This window comes from Phyllobates terribilis, unplaced genomic scaffold (genome assembly GCF_046119375.1).
Source record: "Phyllobates terribilis strain yellow unplaced genomic scaffold, ASM4611937v1 Scaffold_7__3_contigs__length_470593459, whole genome shotgun sequence".
NCBI lineage: Eukaryota > Metazoa > Chordata > Amphibia > Anura > Dendrobatidae > Phyllobates > Phyllobates terribilis.
Window position 1 is genome coordinate 20,417,919 of NW_027362767.1, and position 15,883 is coordinate 20,433,801.

Genomic DNA, 15,883 nt, shown 5'->3' on the forward strand with positions numbered 1-15,883 from the left:
ACCGCTCCCACCATTCACTTTCGAAGTCCCCTCATGCCATTGCCCACTATTGAAGTGTCATTCGAGAGAATTGCCTTGGACTTGGTCGGTCTCCTGGTTAAATTTGCTCGTGGGCATCAATATATCTTGGTCATCCTGGACTATACCACACGCTATCCAGAAGCAATTCCCCTGAGAAACTCCTCCGCAAAGAGTATAGCCCGCGAATTGCTTCACTTTTTTTCCCGGACAGGTTTACCAAAGGAGATCCTGACCGAGCAGGGAACACCTTTTATGAGTAAGGTAATGAGGGAGTTATGCAAGGTCCTGCAAATCTCCCAACTGAGGACTTCAGTGTACAGTCATGGCCAAAAGTATTGAGAATGAGACAAATAGTAATTTTTCCAAAGTTTACTGCTTCATTTTTTGTAATGGCAATTTGCATATACTCCTGAATGTCAAAGAGTGATCAGCTTAACAGCAATTACTGTACTTGCAAAGTCAATATTTGCCCAGAAAATGAACTTTAACCCCCAAAACACATTTCAACATCATTGCAGTCCTGCCTTAAAAGGAGCAGCTAACATCGTTTTAGTGATTGATCCATTAACACAGGTGTGGGTGTTGATGAGGACAGGGCTGGCGATCAATCAGTCATGATTAAGTAAGAATGACATCACTGGACACTTTAAAAGGAGGCTGGTTCTTGGTATCATTGTTTCTCTTCAGTTAACCATGGTTATCTCTAAAGAAACACGTGCAGCTATCATTGCACTGCACAAAAATGGCCTAACAGGGAAGAGTATCGCAGCTACAAAGATTGCACCTCAGTCAACAATCTATCGCATCATCAAGAACTTCAAGGAGAGAGCTTCCATTGTTGTCTAAAAGGTTCCAGGGCGCCCAAGAAAGACCAGCAAGCGCCAGGACCGTATCTTAAAACTGTTTCAGCTGCGGGATTGGACAACCAGCAGTGCCGAGCTTGCTCAGGAATGGCAGCAGGCTGGTGTGAGTGCTTCTGCACGCACTGTGAGGCGGAGACTCTTTGAGCAAGGGCTGGTTTCAAGGAGGGCAGCAAAGAAGCCACGTCTCTCCAGAAAAAACATCAGGGACCGACTGATATTCTGCAAAAGGTACAGGGAGTGGACTGCTGAGGACTGGGGCAAAGTCATTTTCTCTGATGAATCCCCTTTTCGATTGTTTGGGACATCTGGAAAACAGCTTATTCGGAGAAGAAGAGGTGAGCGCTACCACCAGTCTTGTCTCATGCCAACTGTAAAGCATCCTGAAACCATTCATGTGTGGGGTTGCTTCTCAGCCAAGGGAATCGGCTCACTCACAGTCTTGCCTAAAAACACAGCCATGAATAAAGAATGGTACCAGAATGTCCTCCAAGAGCAACTTCTCCCAACCGTCCAAGAGCAGTTTGGCGCCCAACAATGCCTTTTTCAGCATGATGGAGCACCTTGCCATAAAGCAAAGGTGATAACTAAATGGCTCATGGAACAAAACATAGAGATTTTGGGTCCATGGCCTGGAAACTCCCCAGATCTTAATCCCATTGAGAACTTGTGGTCAATCATCAAGAGACGGGTGGACAAACAAAAACCAACAAATTCTGGCAAAATGCAAGCATTGATTATGCAAGAATGGACTGCTATCAGTCAGGATTTGGTCCAAAAGTTGATTGAGAGCATGCCAGGGAGAATTACAGAGGTCTTGAAGAAGAAGGGGCAACACTGCAAATATTGACTTGCTGCATTAACTCATTCTAACTGTCAATATAACCTATTGGTACTCATAATATGATTGCAATTATATTTCTGTATGTGATATAAACATCAGACAAACACTAATAAAAACCAGAGGCCAGCAGATCATGTGAAAATATAATTTTGGTGTCATTCTCAAAACTTTTGGCCATGACTGTACCACCCTCAGACAGATGGCCTTGTGGAAAGGTTTAATAAAACGCTAAAGAGTATGCTGAGGAATGCCATAGAAAAGGACGGTAGAGACTGGGACTGTCTCCTACAGTATCTGTTGTTCTCCATCCGAGAGGTTCCACAGGCCTCTACGGGGTTCTCGCCATTCGAACTTCTGTATGGCCGACATCTGCGAGGTCTCCTGGATATAGCCAAGGAAACCTGGGAAGCCGAAGTCACAGAAGCGTCATGGCACGTGGCACTGATGCAGCAGAGGATTGTGAAGGTGATGCCCATCATAAAAGGACATCTCCTCCAGATGTCCAAGAAGCTCAGCGCAGGTTCTACAACTGAGCAGCCAGAGTGAGGCAGTTCAATCCGGGCGCCCGAGTCCTTGTGTTAATTCCTATTGTGGAGATCAAATTTTTGGCCAAATGGCAAGGGCCGTATGAGGTGGTGGAGAAGCTTGGTGATCTGAACTATAAGATTCATCAACCAGGAAGATGGAAACCATAACAGATTTACCATGTCTATCTCATCAAGCCATGGTAAGACAGAGAGCCGGCTAAAACTCCGTGCTTGTCGGCAAGCCAGAAGGCGAGGTTAGAGGTGTCGCCATAGCGGAGACGCTGTCGAAGACCCAAAAACAGCAGTGCCGGGAGTTGCTCCAGAAGAACAGGGACCTGTTCTCGGATTTGCTGGGGTGCACGAAGGTCGTAGAACACAAAGTTCTGACGGAGCCACATGTGCGCGTAAACATGAAGCCCTATCGAATTCCGGAGGCCTGATGAGAAGTGATCTCCAAGGAGGTGGAGCATATGTTGAAACTCGGGGTCATTGAGGAATCCAAGAGCGGCTGGTCGAGCCTGATTGTCTTGATCCCAAAGCCCAATGGTGAATGGAGGTTCTGCAACGACTATCGGAAGTTGAATGAGGTTTCCAAGTTCGACGCATATCCCATGCCACGCATCGATGAGCTGATCGAGAGACTTGGGCCAGCAAGGTACATAACCACCTTGGATTTGACGAAGGGATATTTGCAGATCCCCATGGCACAGGGAGCCAAGGGGAAGACTGCGTTTTCTACGCCGGATGGATGCTTCCAGCATGTCCGGATGCCGTTTGGACTGCAGGGGACTCCTGCAACCTTCCAGAGAGCAATTGATCGAATCCTTGCTCCCCATAAGCAATACGCCGCGGCATACCTGAACAATATTTTTATCTTCAGCCCAGACTGGGAGAGTCATCTGGAAAAGGTCCAGGCGCTGTTTGATGCTCTAAGGAAGGTGGGGTTTTCAATAAACCCGAAGAACTGTGCCATGGGGAAAGAAGAAGCCAAATACCTGGGTAGTGGGTAGAGGTGATATCAAACCCCAAATCAGTAAAATGGAGGCAATCCAAACCTGGCTGAAACCGCTGTCAAAAAAGCAGGTTAGAACTTCCCTGGGGATCATGGGATACTACAGTAGGTTCATCCCAAACTTCGCCATGATGGCTGCACCCCTGACTGACCTCCTTAAGGGGACAAAATCAGCAATGGCCAAATGGTCTGTAGAGGCAGAGACCACCTTTCAAAAAATGAAAGGGTCTCTGTGTAAGGAACCGGTCCTGGTGGTCCTCGACTTTAAGAAAGAGTTTATACTCCAAACGGATGCCTCAGATGTCGGTTTAGGAGCAGTCCTTTCCCAGGAGATACACGGGGAGGAGAGCCCTGTTCTTTACCTGAGTAGAAAGCTGTCCTCATGTGAGAGGAATTATTCGGTCCTAGAGAAGGAGTGCTTGGCCATAAAGTGGGCAGTGGACACATTACGGTACTATCTGGTAGGACGTAAGTTTAGATTGGTATCCGACCATGCCCTACTCAGATGGTTGAGGGAAACAAAGGGTAAAAATGCTAGGGTCACCCGCTGGTTCTTAGCCCTACAAGATTTCAACTTCCATGTAGAGGGAAGGGAAGCTACATAGTAATGCCGATGCCCTATCGAGAATCCCCTGTCTGGTAGTATAAAGTGCCAAGCCCCACGGCTTTAGGGAGAGGGGGAAGGTATGTAAGGTGGCTAATGGTCGCGTAGTCGATGGGAGGTATGTGTCACAGAAAGGGCTGGCCTCTGTGATGTAAACCGGAGTGTTTTCTCTAGTGCATGTAAGCACTAAGAGGATTGTTTGTTGCACCTGTGACCGGGTTATGGGTAGCTGTGAGAGTTGGGCGGGTCTAGCTACCAATATGCCTCACCTCTGGGTGTGGTTAGCAGCCTATATAATGGAGGCTGTTGTTTGGCACATGGTCTGTGTGTCTGGAGGGAGAAGGCCTCCTGTGTGTGGTTGACTTAAGACTCCAGAGCGTGTACTGGATTCCTACCAGCCTGTGTGACCACAGCGCTGGCTAACCAGAAGACTTTGCTAAAAGGACTGTTTTCTTGTTTTTGTCTCCACTAAAGGCTGTTTGTTTTGCATTTTGCTTTTGACCGGTTTATGAAGCCAATAAACCGCTAAGATCATTTAAAGGAACATGCCTCCTGTTTGTCTCTCATCGCACCTGAGTGAGTAAAACCCCTACAGTACATAATGTGGAATATCCCCTGAAAAAAGTGAATCAAGTGAAACAGTTTTTTGTATAGAGCACTCGTGTTAAATTCAAAAGAGCAAATGATAAACAATAATTTAAAATAAAAAGCAATGGGAGGGAAAACTAGAAAAACCTAAAGCTTGGTGAGTCACTGATATTGGCACCCTTTACAATAGTTTAGTATGGAAACACATTGTAACATCCCTGGTGGCGTGCTTGCATAGTGCACCACCTCCCACCATGCAAGACCGCAATCTTACCCATCAGTCCAGCCTGCAAACCTTGCTCCAGTTCATGCTGTGTGCATGTCTCTTGTCTGATTGCTTAGGGCGGCGGCCCGGTTACTTCCTGATTCTTATAGCTGCAGTGGGCGCACTCCTAATGCGTCTCCAGCCAATTGCTGTGAGTCACTGGATATTTAAACCCCCTCCACCCAGAAGGAGGTGCCTGAGCAACGCTAGCTATCAGTGTGCTCTCTGCCTCTGAGTTGCCGGGTCCTGTTCTGCATCTTGTCTGTTTCTGCCCTCCTGGGGGCCGCATACCCAGGCCTGTTACCTGTATCTGTGACTTCTAGTCTGTTTCCGCCACTCTGGGGGCTGTATACCCAGGCCTGTTACCTGTGACTTCTAGTCTGTCTCTGCCTTCCTGGGGGCTGAGTACCCAGGCTCGTTCCTGTATCTCGTTGCAGTGTCAGTTCCTGTCTGAACTGTCTCCTAGCCTGTTACCTGTTTGTCTCTATGTCTGTTCCTTCCGTTTTCCTTCACTCTGCTTTGCCTTGTCCACCGCTCCGGCGGTTCTTCTCTGCTCTGCCTTGTCCACCGAACCTGTGGTTTCGCTCTGCTCTGCTTGCTCACCGCACCAGCGGTTTCGCTCTGCTCTGCCTTGTCCACCGCTCCGGCGGTTCCTCTCTGCTCTGCCTTGTCCACCGCACCTGCGGTTTCCCTCTGCTCTGCTTGCTCACCGCACCAGCGGTTCCTCTCTGCCCTGCCTTGTCCACCGCTCCGGCGGTTCCTCTCTGCTCTACCTTGTCCACCGCACCTGCGGTTTCGCTCTGCTCTACTTGCTCACCACACCAGCGGTTTCGCTCTGCCTTGTCCACCGCTCCGGCGGTTTCGCTCTGCTCTGCCTTGTCTTCCGCTCCGGCGGTTTCGCTTTACTCTGCTTGTCTACCGCATCTGCGGCTTTGTTCCTGTATCCCAGTCTGTACTGGACCCTATCCAGCCTGCTCTCCAACCTGCTAGTACCTCCCTGTCTGCACGCCAGCCGTGCCTGCCACTATCTCCCTGTCTGCACTCCAGCCGTGCCTGCCAGTACCTCCCTGTCTGCACTCCAGCCGTGCTTGCCAGTACCCACCTGTCTGCATACCAGCCGTGCTTGCCAGTACCCACCTGTCTGCATACCAGCCGTGCTTGCCAGTACCCACCTGTCTGCATACCAGCCGTGCTTACCAGTACCCACTTGTCTGCATACCATCCGTGCCTGCCAATACCCACCTGTCTGTATGCCAGCCTAACCTGCCTGTTCCTGCATTCCCCGGTGTGGGTCAACAGCCGTGTCCGGGGCCTGACCTGGAGTAGCACCTGGTCCCTCTGCTCGGTACCTCCCTGGTGCATGAAGTCGACTGAGCCGCCGTGCGACCTTGGTCGGATTGGGTTGATACTTAGTTACGCCCCTCCAGGCACTCCTCGGTTCATGGTACAGTGGGATCACTTATCACGCACACGCCAGTCAGTCCAGGCGTGTGCATAACACACATTTTGACTCAACTGTGGTAAATCACAAAAGAGATTCACCTGTGATTAATTGTCGGTGCCCATGTGACATGAATTAGCCAATGAATGATGACTTCAGTGTTTTAAAAAGCCACATGGTAGGCCCTGTTCCTTTCTCTCAATGGTGAAGACAAAGGAGCTGTCTGAGGACATCAGAACTGCTATTATTAGCAAACACAAGACTTCCAAAGTGTATAAGCCATCTCCAAAGACCTTGGTATCCCAGTTTCAACAGTGCGCTGTTACGCTCACACCCGGACTGACTGGCGTGAGCGTGGCGCTCACACCTGGACTGACTGGCGTAAGCGTGGTTAGTGGTCCCACTGGGCCACGAACCGAGGAGTGCATGGAGGGGCGAGAATAGGGGCCTCGCCAGATCCGACCACGAACACACGACGGCTTAATCGACTCCGAGGGACGTGGGAGGTGGCCCAGGTGCTACTCCAGGTCAGACCCCGGTCACAGATGTTGACCCACACCGGGGAATGCAGAAACGGGCAGGTTAGGCTGGTATGCAGACAGGTGGGTACTGGCAGGCGCGGCTGGTATGCAGACAGGTGGGTACTGGCAGTCACGGCTGGTATGCAGACAGGTGGGTACTGGCAGGCACGGCAGGTTTGCAGACAGGCAGGTACTGGCAGGCACAGCAGGTATACAGACAGGTCGATACTGGCAGGTAGGAAAGCAGGCTGGATAGGGATCAGTACAGACTGGGATACAGGTACAGAGCCGCAGGTGAGATGGACAAGCAGAGCAGAGCCGCAGGCGCGGAGGACAAGCAGAGCAGAACTTCAGGCGCGGAGGATGAGCAGAGCAGAGTGGAACTACAGGCTCGGAGGACAAGCGAAGCATAGCAGAGCGGAACTGCAGGCTCGGAGGACAAGCAGAGCAGAGCGGAACGGTGCAATGAAGCTTATAAGGAAAAGAACACCTTACCAACAATTAAGCATGGTGGAAAATCCATAATGCTGTGGGGTTGCTATGCTGCGTCTGGTACTGGAGGTCTTGACCGTATCACAGGAATCATGAAATCAGAGAACTATCAAGAGATTTTAGAGCGAAATGTTCTACCCAGTGTAAGAAAACTTGGTTTGAGTTGAAGATCATGGGTCCCCCAGCAAGACAATGATCCAAAGCACACATTCAAAACTACACAGGAATGGTTGAAAAAGAAAAAATAACTGTTTTAAAATGTTCAGCAATGAGTCCTGACCTCAATCCCAATGAAAATCTTTGGGGTGAGCTGAAATCTGCCATTGGGAAAAAGAACCCTGCAAACATTCAAGAGTTTGAACAAACTGCAAAGGAAGATTGGGGGAAACTACAGCGGAGAAGTGCAAGAAGCTTATAGATAGCTTAAGCTTAAAGAAACGTTTGCAGGCTGTCAGCAATGCCAAAGGGTGTGCAACCAAGTGTTAATTAGGGGTGCATTTATTGCTGCACATGCTGTTTATTCTTTTTCTCCTTTGAAATTGCAACATGGAAGTTGAAAAACAATGTTTTACTGTTGTATTACTTTGGACTGCTAATTAAAAAATCCTGAGGACATAACTTTGGTACATTTCCATTTCCATTTCTTTCTGAAGATATTGTACAGTCTCTGAAAAAAATTAAGGGGTGCCAATAATGGTGACCATCACTGTATACAGTGCATGTGCATACGCTTATATCTAGAAGTCTGGCACCAGGAACAAGGGTCAAAAATAGAAATATTCAGTGCTATGCCTAGAGAAGATCACAACTACTGGGCAACAGTTTATCGGATGTTTTATCTATGTCCCTATACAAAAGAGCGAATAAAAATAGTTATACAGATTGAGTGATAATTTATGAGGACAGCTAATTTGCATATTTTTTTCCCAGTACGCAATCCCAGCACCAGCTGGATCTCTGCATCTCATCTTGCCAACCAGTACCCTGCACTCTTAGGCTAAGTGCCCACATAGCGTTTTTCAAGCGTACACTGTGTGCAGAATTATTAGGCAAGCTGTATTTTAGAGGATTATTTTCATTATTGATCAACAACTATGTTCTCAATCAACCCAAAAGACTCATAAATATCCAAGCTTAATATTTTTGGAAGTTGAAGTGGGCTTTTTTTCAATTTGGCTATCTTAGGAGGATATCTGTTTGTGCAGGTAACTATTACTGTGCAGAATTATTAGGCAACTTAATAAAAACCAAATATAATCCCATCTCACTTGTTTATTTTCACCAGGTAAACCAATATCAGTGCACAAAATTAAGAAATAAACATTTCTGACATGCAAAAACAAAAACAAAAAAAAAATAGTGATGAATATAGCCCCCTTTCTTTACAATGACACTCAACAGCCTTCCATCCATAGATTCTGTCAGTTGCTTGATCTGTTTTCAATCAACATTGCGTGCAGCAGCCACCACAGCCTCCCAGACACTGCTCCGAGAGGTGTACTGTTTTCCCTCCCTGTAGATCTCATATTTTATGATGGACCACAGGTTCTCTATGGGGTTCAGATCAGGTGAACAAGGGGGCCATGTCATTATTTTTTCTTCTGTTAGACCTTTACTGGCCAGCCACGCTGTAGAGTAGTTGGATGCATGTGATGGAGCATTGTTCTGCATGAAAATCATGTTTTTCTTGAACGATACCGACTTCTCCCTGTACCACTACTTGAAGAAGTTGTCTTCCAGAAACTGGCAGTAGGTCTGGGAGTTGAGCTTCACTCCATCCGCAACCCGAAAAGGTCCCACAAGTCCATCTTTGATGATACCAGCCCATACCAGTACCCCACCTCCACCTTGCTGGCGTCTGAGTCGGAGTGGAGCTCTCTGCCCTTTACTGATCCAGCCTCTGGCCCATCCATCTGGCCCATCAAGAGTCACTCTCATTTCATCAGTCCATAAAACCTTTGAAAAATCAGTCTTAAGATATTTCTTGGCCCATTCTTGACGTTTTATCTTATGTTTCTTATTCAAAGGTGGTCGTTTTTCAGCCTTCCTTACCTTGGCCATGTCCCTGAGTATCGCACACCTTGTACTTTTTGATACTCCAGTAACGTTGCAGCTCTGAAATATGGCAAAACTGGTGGCGAATGGCATCTTGGCAGCTTCACGCTTGATTTTCCTCAATTCATGGACAGTTATTTTGCGCCTTTTTTGGCCAACACGCTTCTTGCGACCCTGTTTTCTATTTGCCATGAAACGCTTGATTGTTCTGTGATCACGCTTCAAAAGTTTGGAAATTTCAAGACTACTGCATCCCTCTGCAAGACATCTCACAATTTTGGACTTTTCAGAGCCCGTCAAATCTCTCTTCTGACCCATTTTGCCAAAGGAAAGGAAGTTGCCTAATAATTAAGCCCACCTTATATAGGGTGTTGATGTCATTAGTCAACACCCCTCCTCATTACAGAGATGCACATCGCCAGATTTACTTAATTAGTAGTTGGCTCTCAAGCCTATGCAGCTTGGAGTAGGACACCATGTATAAAAAGTATCATGTGATCAAAATACTCATTTGCCTAATAATTCTGCACGCGGTGTATATGCTGCGGAATTTCCGCAGCGTAAACACTTGTTAAACGCTAGGTAATCCGCCCCCCATGGTCCCAAGGGGATTCCGCAAGTTCTATGCCCATGCTGCGTATTTTTCCGCAGCGTTTATGCTGCGCTCAAAAATCCGCAGCATGTCCATTAATTTTGAGACGCACATAATCCGTGTCAGTACATTTGTACTCACGGATTATATGCGTTTCAATGTGCAGATGGTACCCAGTTCTGGAGGAGAGGAGACTCTCATCCAGACCTGGGTACCATTGTACCTGTAAAAAAAAAGAATAAAATAAAAAATAACGTTTATATTCACCTTCCGACGGCCCCCGGTCTCCTTCCCTTTGCTTGCGGGCAGGACTGAAGGACCTGCGGTGACGTCACAGTCATGTGACCGCAGGCCCTTCAGTGCAGTGTCCCGCGATCAGCTGGCAGACAGGAGCGAGCGCAGCTACACACGACGGGCCATCGGAGGGTAAGTATAGGTTTATTTTTTTATTTTTAAACATTCTTACGGTCACACTATATAAATCCATGCTGTTTGAATGGATTTATATAGTGTGACCTAGTTGTCAAGCACTTTCCAATTGATGCTAAAATCGCCTGGAAAGCTCTTGTCAATCCGCATGCAGAAACGCATGTGAAAACGCTTCAAATCCGCATGTATTTGGCAGGAAAAATGCATGTACAATCTGCATGCGTTTTTTCTGCCAGGGAGATGCAGAAATAAGGCTGTGTGCCCACGTAGCGTTTTTCAAGCGTTTATGCTGCGGAATTTCCGCAGCGGAAACGCTTGTGAAACGCTAGGTAATCCGCACCCCATGGTCCCCAAGGGGATTCCGCATGTTCTATGCACATGCTGCGGATTTTTCCGCAGAGTTTATGCTGCGTACAAAAATCCGCAGCATGTCATTTAATTTTGCGGAAGTGCAGCGGAACTCCCGCCATTGACTTGCATTGAGACGCACAGAAACCGCGACTGTACATTTTTACAAGCGGCTTCTATGCGTCTCTATGTGCGGATGGTACCCAGTTCTGGAGGAGAGAAGACTCTCATCCAGACCTGGGCACCATTGTACCTGTAAAAAAAGAATAAAATAACAAATAAAGTTTATACTCACCTGTCCGGCGTCTTCTCTCTGAATGCCAGCAGCGCTGAAGGACCTTCGGTGACGTCACAGTCATGTGACCGCAGGCCCTTCACCGCTCTGTCTCGCGATATGCCGGCAGCCGGGAACCAGACAGGAACGAGCGCTGCTGCACACACCGGGGCCTCTGGGGTGAGTATAGCTTTATTTGTTTTAATTTTTACGGTTCACACTGTATAAATCCATGCTGTTTGCATGGATTTATACAGTGTGACCTAGTTGTCAAGCACTTTCCAAGTGATGCTATCGCCTGGAAAGTGCTTGTCAATCTGCATGCGGAAACGCATGTGAACCCGCATGTGGATCCGCATGTATTCTGCTGGAAAAACGCATGCACAATCTGCATGCTTTTTTTTCTGCCAGGGAGATGCAGAAATGCTGCAGAAATTTTCTGCTTCATTTCTGCATCGTGGGCACATAGCCTGATGCAGACATTTTCTGCTTCATTTCTGCATCGTGGGCACATAGCCTTAGGATGAAGGACAAAAATCCTGAAAATTCAGAAGTTTTCCGCTCCCATCTTAACTTTCGATACTTTGATATTTTCAGCATGATGTTGATGAAAGGCTGCAAACTTGACCATTCCCAGTCCGCTCTGTTACCTGTTTTTTTTTGTGGTGTAAAGTGTTTGAAGGCGTCCCTTAGAAAAAATACAAAAGTCAGAAGTTTTGCTGTGTCATGACGATACTGTGTCACCCTGGCCTGGATGCCACAAATATAATAAAGCTGTGTCTGAGAGCAAGAGGGAGGTCCTCTAGTCAAGGACCATTAGCATGCAGCACCTCCTGTCCCAGACCAGTAGGGGGAACAGGCTGCCCCTATAAAAGCTGGAGCTGGGGGCAGGGTTAGAGAGAACTGGACAACCTGTCTCTGGATAGAGAAGTGTCCCAGAGCAGGGACAGACAGTTGTGTTGCAGCCTAAGAGGACGTGTGGCAGTAGGAGAGCCACGAGCCAGGGACAAGAGGCGAAGTGCGCCTGTCCTGGCAGACGAAGAGACTAATCTACCAGACTTTGGTGTCTGAGGCTGTGAGGATTCCACGTCCTACAGCAGATAACCAGTCCGCAGGGGACTGTATGTTCCTTGGCCTAAGAAGCCCGAAGGGACCAGCAAAGCCGTACCAGGCAGGGAGTAGAAAGGGACCCAAGTTGCAAGCCATACGGGCGAGAGGACACGGTGAGCTCGGGAACGTGGGCTGTTACACTACAAGGAGGGATGTAGCCAGAAGGAGCACAGAGAGCACAGTAGGCCTACACCCTGACCTGGGCCAGCTTCCCACTTGCTCTCAGACATCCAGGCCCCCTCCTAGCCGGGCCTGTTTCTGGGTCATATTACCAGTTCTAATAAAGACCCTGAACTGTTTAAGAGTCTCCGTTTCCTGGCTATCGCGGTCGGAATCATCCCCTCCATCATCCATTATATATTCTGCCCTGGGGCCATACTCCTCCCGTGGGGAGTTGAACTATTCAGTGCTGCACATTTATATCAGCCCCAGCGGTCAGCACTGCAGCGGCGGCTAACCCTGACCGCAATCCACAGGTGGCGTAGTCGGACATTACCTACAGCACATAGCAGACTACCACTAGTCTGACCACCCTGAGCCACGGAACCGGGTCGCCACTACTACTCCCAGCATTGACCTGAAGTCCGGTTCCGAGTGCCCCACAGCCCAGGGGGCGAGTCAGCTTTGGCGTAGTCGGCAGGATAGTAACCAACCCGCCACAAACGGATATTGCGTGCCTGAAAAAGACTACACACGCACCTGAAAAGAAGTTTCCCGCCATCCGGAGCCGTTTCCCGCCATTTCCAGCCGTCTCCCGCCATCTTCCGTCGGTTCCCGCCATCTTCAGCCGTTTTCCCGCTATCGGACGCCATCTTCAGGACGCCGCGCGGGAAGAAGAGGGGCGTGGATGTCCAAACCGCGCGAGACCCGAAGCTCCGCCCCACGCACCGACGCTGCGCAAGGTCCTGGAAGGGAGAGAGAGCGACGCTGATGTCACCAGGACGCGACGCAAGGTCCTCGTCCGGAGCAGCACCAGCGGAGCCGCGGCCTACAGAAGAGGATCGTCGGAAGGTAGGCCACGCTTAACTAGGGGGGAGGAAGATGACGGACGCGGAGGGACCTTCTACCACCAGCGCCGCTGCAGCAGCGGTGATGCCATTTTCCCTGCCTTACATCCCTGGAGCGGCCTGGCTGCCCAAGTATTCAGGGGAGCCCCATGCCCTAACTGACTTTAAGGAAAGGCTGTACAGTTTGTTCCAAGTTTACCCCCTGACAGAGGAACAGATGATTAGCATACTGACAGGGCAGCTAACTGGCGCAGCCCAGCGGGAGGTAAAGTCGTGGCCCGCTGAGGAGAAAAGGACTGTAAAGGACATTCTGGCCCGGCTGCGGGGTACCTTTGATACCCGTACCTCCGCTGAAATTAAAATGCAGTTCTATGGATGTAAGCAGTGGGCACAGGACAGCATTAGAGAATATGCCCTAAATTTGCAGGAAGCCTTGAGGGCCATCAAACAAGCTGACCCTGGCAGTGTGCAGGATACGGATAAGCTACTAACGGAACAGTTCATAGAAGGTCTGCTGTCTAGCGCCCACAGGACCCAGCTGCGCCTCATGTTCTTTCAGAACCCTGACCTGACCTTTGCCCAATTCAAGGACAGGGCCATAAGGGTGCTCCGTGAACCCGCAACAAGTGGCGCTATAAGCCCCCGGAGCCCTGCTCTCACCTACCACCAGGAGGCGGCGCCCTCCTCTATGGACTCTGTGGGAGCCGATACACAGGCCCTGAACCAAGCCCCGTCGAAAGATCTGCACCACCAAGTCCAGGAGCTGACCAGGAGCGTCGCGGCGTTGACCAGGACCGTCCAGGCGTTACAAGTGGACCCGTCAAGACCCATCGAGTTGGCTTCAAGTCCGGAGGATGTCCCGTGGCGTCGACAGAGGAGGACCCCGTCGTTCCGAGGGAGGCCTACAGACCGCTACACAGAGGATGGACAGCCCATTTGCCGTCGATGCAACCAGCCCGGACACATTTCCAGGTACTGTAATTTAAACGGGTCCAACCTGGGGCAGAGGGCCAACCCCCAGGCATAAGATCACCAGGCACTTACAATTGGCGTAATAAGTACGTTGGGGGGCGCCCAGTTTTACCCGTGGTGCTGGACGGTATCCCCATGAGCGCCTTGCTGGATACCGGAACGCAAGTAAACACTATCCCTTATGTACTTTTTAAGCAGTATTGGACTGATGCTAATATAACACGGTATCCAGACAGTGACTTGAGCATCATCGCCAGTAATGGCTTGCCCGTGCCGCAGATGGGGTTCAAAGAGATGACCATTAAGATTGGTAAAGTTGAACTGCCGGCACAGGGAGTGATTATTGTGGACATTGACCGTTGTGAAAGTCACCCTAAAATAACTGTGGGTACTAACGTGATTGAAAATTGTATTTCAGAGGTAATTGTAATTCTACAACAGGTGGCGGTGAATGCTAGTTCCAGCCAACAGAGAGTCCTCAACAAAGAGATAAAAGCCCTGATGAGACGGCAGCAGGTAGAACTGTCTGGTGGTGAGATCGGTAGCGTAAGAATGAGTGACCCATTCCCCATTTCCATGCCTCCCGAAAGTGAAATGATGATCTGGTGTCGGACTGCAATCGGGTTGAGAGGTAGAGACTACCAAGCCATGGTAGAACCCGTGTACTCAGACAGCAGGCCCACCATTTTGACAGCCCGGGGGGTGGTTGATGTCCGTCATGGGAGGGTGCCCGTTCGCATTCTCAACATTGGGGAGAGGGAGGTACACTTACCCAGGTATGCTACACTTGCCAAACTGTTTGCTGTCGAACACAAAGCTATCGGGGCCGTGGAGCCTTTGCCTCCATCTCCACAGGCGGAGGGTAATGGCTCCCAGAAACAAAAGGAGGACTGGTGCCAGAAACTCCATGTGGGTGCTGACTCCATTCCCCTGCACCAAAAATAAGGAGTCTACCGGGTGGTCCAGGAGTACGAGTGAATTTTTAGTGAGCACCCGCTAGACTTCGGCAGAGTAAAAGGGATAGAACACCATATCCCCACGGGGAGCCACCCACCAATAAAAGAGAGACACAGGCCTGTACCCCCTGCACATTATCAGAACGCCAAGGGCATGCTAAGAGAAATGAAAGAGGCTGGGGTCATTAGAGATAGCTGTAGCCCCTGGGCAGCCCCCTTGGTTCTGGTAAAAAAGAAAGACGGCACCATGAGAATGTGCGTGGACTATAGACAAATCAACCATATCACCCACAAAGACGCATATCCGCTGCCTAGAATAGAGGAGTCTTTAGCCGCACTAAAATCAGCTAACTTCTTTTCTACTTTGGACCTTACTAGCGGGTACTGGCAGGTTCCTGTGGCAGAGGCTGACAAGGAGAAGACCGCCTTCACCACCCCGATGGGACTGAGCGAGTTCAACTGTATGCCCTTCGGGCTCTGCAACGCACCAGGGACCTTCCAGAGGCTGATGGAATGCTGTCTAGGGCACCGAAACTTCGAGACGGTCCTCCTTTACCTGGACAACGTGATCGTCTATTCGAAGACTTACGAGGACCATCTAAAGCACCTGGCCGAGGTGTTCGAAGCCCTGGCAGGCTATGGCCTGAAGGTGAAACCATCGAAGTGTCACCTGTTGAAACCGAAGGTCCAGTACCTAGGGTATGTGGTAAGTGCGGAAGGAGTAGCCCCCGACCCTGACAAGGTCACGGCAATCAAGAGCTGGCCAAGCCCCTCGAACATCAAAGAAGTGAGGCAGTTCCTCGGGTTGGTAGGCTACTACCGAAGGTTCATCCCCGGGTTCACTAAGATGGCCGCTCCTATGCAGGACCTCCTGATAGGACAGTCTAAGTCCAGAAGCCAAAAGCCACCCTTCTAGTGGGATAAACCGGAAGAGGAGTCCTTCCGCCAGTTGAAGATGGCCCTCA